We start from the raw sequence: 4330 nt of genomic DNA, 5'->3' as shown, positions 1-4330 counted from the left end.
GTACAGTGAAATGGTTCCCCCGCCATCAGAGCCTTAAAGGAGCGGAGTGTTCCTCGCGTCAGGCGATCCTCAAGACTCGCCCTTTAGGGTCAGGACAAAAGAAAGCAGGCGTTCATGCCCGGGCTGGCGCTGAAGAAGGGCGTGGCTGACGGGTCTCTGGTCCAGGTGAAGGGGACGGGGGCCTCTGGCTCCTTCAAGCTGGCCAAGGTGGAAGGCAAGGCGGAGGGAAGGAAACCCGCTGCGAGTAAAGGTGGGACCACAGCGAAGAAACCCGTTGCCAAGAAGACCACTGTCAAGAAATCGGTCACCAAGAAGACCACTGTCAAGAAACCAGTCGACAAAAAGACTTCAGCGAAGAAAATAGCCAACAAAAAGACCACAGCCAAAAAAGACGTGACGAAGAAACCCAGAGCGAAGAAGGAATCACTGAACAAAACCACAAAGGAAAAGCTTTCGACCAAGAAAGCCACAGCAAGAAACCGCCCCCGAAGAAAACCCGCTCAAGCAGCCAGCCACCAAGAAAACGATCAAGAAGTCTGCAGCTAAGAAAACGGACAAGAAGCTGGTCAAAAAATAAAGCTGGTTAGGAACTCCTTTTATGTATAGTTGTCAAATAAACCATCCATAGTCGATTATATAAATTTTAGTTTTTAATATCATGTTAAAACGGAACTATAGATACTATCCCATAACACTGTGTGTAGTTTAACATGCACAGATATATAAGTAAAATACAAAACACTCGCAAATATTTACGTCCTTCGGCCAATTTACATCGAGATGGTCGCCCTCCCAAGTACAACGAGATGGTCGCCGCCGCCCTCAAGGAACACAACGCGTCCTCCCGCCAACCATCCTCAGGTTCATCGTCGCATCCTTCCAGGTCGACGGGCCTGAGGAAGGGCGTCGCCGACGGGTCCCTGCAGCAGACCAAGGGCGCCGGCGCCTCCGGCTCCTTCAAGCTCAGGAAAGACTCGGCCAAGAAGGTGACGAAAAAACGAGAAGACTCCGGGAAAGGTGACGGCAAAGAAACCCAGCGCTAAAACTGCAAAAAAGGAAAGCCACTTCTAACTGCAACAAAGAAAGTCACGTCTAAGTCTGCAACAAAGAAGTCCACTACTAACACTTCAAAGAAATCCACCGCAGAGAGCACTCCAAAGAACGAAGCAACAAAGAAACCAATAACAAAGAAGCTTTCAGAAAAAAAAACTCAAGAAAACAGCAACAAAAACAAACCACGAAGAATGGGTGGATCGTCCTGCAATTTTTAAAAGTAACATTTTGACAACTGTTGATTTATATTAGTTACTTTTGAATGAGATTGTTCATGTAAGTGACTCTTTGTGTATAAGATTAAACGTACGTCCTCGATTGCACTTTTTTTCTCTTTAAAATGAACCTATACGTAGCTTAAGGATCAATGGATCGTAATATCAAAGAATATTGTGATTCTTTATTCTCTTGTATTTTTATTCTTTTGTCGCTGTTGTCATGTATATATCGTGATATTTATAGACGACCAAAGGTTATTTCCCCTTAAAAACAAAAACAAATTTGAAAACAAGAATAGAGAAAAGAAGGGAAAAAAACAATTCTATAGTCTATTAGAACTCCATCTCCATGAGGAGACAGAACTAGGTAATTTGACTTTTCAATAGTAAAGTTTTCATTATGAAGCAAAAGGCGTTTTATACAAGCGCCAAAACGGCCCCGACGACAGTGAATCGTGGAGTGGTAGACAAACAATAATAATGTATAAATAAAAATATAGAGAGATGAATAAAGATAATAGATACGAGAAAGAAACAAATAAGAGAGAGAGATAATTAAGATTTTTTCTTTACAAAGTTTTATGTTTGTCAGTTGAATTTCAAGATAGAATTATTACCATTATTAAACTCTTATATTTTCAGGATGGAATCTTTCATGTTTAATTTCAGAAATGTTTTAAATTTCTTTAACTTTCTAGTAAAAATAAACACTGTACTGCAACAAAATCAGATTATGCGCCTTCCCCTATAAAAATTAAACTTGGAAGCAGTAGAAAAGGAGATTCGAAAACCGGCGACCCGATTTTTTCCTTTTTTTACCCACTTTTATTTATCTATTATTCTGTGTAGCATACAATCGTCTCACAATATTAATACGATTATTTATTAGAGAAGTAATGAAATAACTCGATTCCATTTCATTTATTATAGAAAGTTATTCGTAAAAGAATTAAATGCACATCCAACGGTTTTTCCCTTTCCCCAAAAAGTGCATTGCCGATGAGCGACCTCCCCTGCGAGAGAACCGGGGAACCCCCGTCCCTCGGCACCCTCATTAAGGTCCGCCTCGCAGCCAGGGCGTCACTCGCCTCTCCCGCGTCGCCGTGAGCGCATAGGAAAGTCTCAACGCTTCTCGCCCCGTCCTGTCACCATGTCGGCACGTCGGCCAAAGGTCTTTGGGCCCAAAGGGGCGCCCACCCCAAAGTACAGCGAGATGTCGCCGCCGCCCTCAGGGCCCTCAAGGAGCGCAACGGGTCCTCCGCCAACCCATCCTCAAGTTCATCGTCGCTTCCTTCCGGGTTGGGGACGAGAGGACCGCCGGCGTGCACCTGAAGCAGGCGCTGAGGGGGGGCGTCGCCAGCGGGTCCTGCAGCAGACCAAAGGGGCACCGGCGCCTCCGGCTCCTTCAAACTTTCGAAGGAGGAAGTTAAGAAGAACATCGTTAAAAGAAAAAACAAGGGCAAGCAAAGGAACCAGAAAGAAAACTGCCGCAACGAAGAGACCCACGGAAAAGAAAGTTGCCAGCAAGAAATTGACGAATAAGAAAAATGAGAAGACAGCCGGAAAAAAAAAATCGGCCAAAAACGCTACCACAAATCCACAACAAAGGTCTCTTCGAAGTCCTCAACAAAAAAGGGCCACTAGCTAAAAAAGTATCCTCAAAGCCCACCACTAAGAAGGCAACCGCTAACAAACCCCGACGAAGAAAAACGGAGTGAAGAAGGGCAAAAAAACAAAAGAAGTCTATTGCTAAAAAAGTATCTACAAAGAATGTCAAAGCAACCGTAAAGAAAACCCCAGGAACAAAATTTACCACAAAGGCAACAAAAAGTCTATAACCAAAAAAACCCCAAACAAAAACAACAGAAAGTTTAGAGGGAGAGACGTCACTCGACAGATTATTTCAAAAGACTGAAACGTTTAGAATACTACGGAGACTCGTTTGCCTTGTGCCGGGGTTTTATGAATTTCTGTATTTAGATATGTTACAAATAAATATATCGATTACTACCTCTATTATTTCCGGAATCATGAAGCCTTTATTTTATTCTCCAATCGTTATTATATTGATATATGTAAATCTAGATTATATTTTGTACAATATCTGTCCATATCTGCATTTTATATCTACATCAGTGGGTTTCCCCAAACCCATTCTGCTCTATGGCTCCGACCAATACGCAAAGATCTCCTTGGTCCCGTTCAATGTCTCAAATTTTTTCAGATAGTTATTACTAGGTCATGAATAGTGCAATGGTGTCAATAACTTATAGGACAAGAACACTTTCTGGAATATCCAATTTATTTATAATGACAGTTTAATTCTCCATATTGCTCCATGTCCCCCACAACCCCACCCCATTTCCCCCCCCCCTATAGGTAAAAGAAGGGAAATAAAGACCACAGTTCTGCAATATGTAGTTATACTCCCGTCTATATTCTATAAACTTGCGACTCATCCCAGCGAAAAAAAGGGAAAGAAATGAAGAGAAAAAGAAAAGAAAAGAAAATATACGTAATCTTAAAAGTTTAAAGCAAACGCGAGTATTAAATGACAGCTAATTGCAATAAAAAAAGAGTGAGCAAAATTTGGAGTATTGTGAACCTCGGGGTGAGTATCCATTTTTCCTGAAACTGGACGCATGATAATAAAACGTATGTAATATATCAGATCTATAGCTACATTTATCAAGTTATTACAAAGCATTCGCTCTGGAGAGAAAAGGACACACACACCTTTCCTTATTCCCACCGAAGCCACTAAAGCGGCACCTTCAACGACTCACCTCCTTACGTATCCTCTTCCTTCGGCATCTCAGATTGAAATAAGGTAAAGATACATACACACACACACACATATGTTATATATATATATATATATATTAAAATATATATATATATATATATATATTTATATATTATTTATTTATATAATGTGGTGTAATAGAAGCACCACCCCACAAAACAACACCCATATATATATATAATGATGATAAAAAATAATGATGATACTTATACGAATGATAATGAAATGATAGAGCAGTAGCAACAACAACAGT

At 41.0% G+C, this 4330-nt stretch overlaps 2 pseudogenes; both read left to right on the top strand.

Annotated features, from left to right (window-relative positions):
• The first annotated feature begins 4 nt into the window (after positions 1-4).
• On the top strand, positions 5-663 carry LOC119570375 (annotated as a pseudogene).
• Positions 664-710: 47 nt separating this feature from the next.
• LOC119570374 overlaps positions 711-4330 on the top strand; it is a 4736-nt pseudogene continuing 1116 nt past the window's right edge.

This window comes from Penaeus monodon, unplaced genomic scaffold (assembly GCF_015228065.2).
Source record: "Penaeus monodon isolate SGIC_2016 unplaced genomic scaffold, NSTDA_Pmon_1 PmonScaffold_2526, whole genome shotgun sequence".
Lineage (NCBI taxonomy): Eukaryota > Metazoa > Arthropoda > Malacostraca > Decapoda > Penaeidae > Penaeus > Penaeus monodon.
The sequence above is the reverse complement of the archived record's forward strand: the minus strand, read 5'-3'. Positions and strand labels throughout refer to the sequence as shown.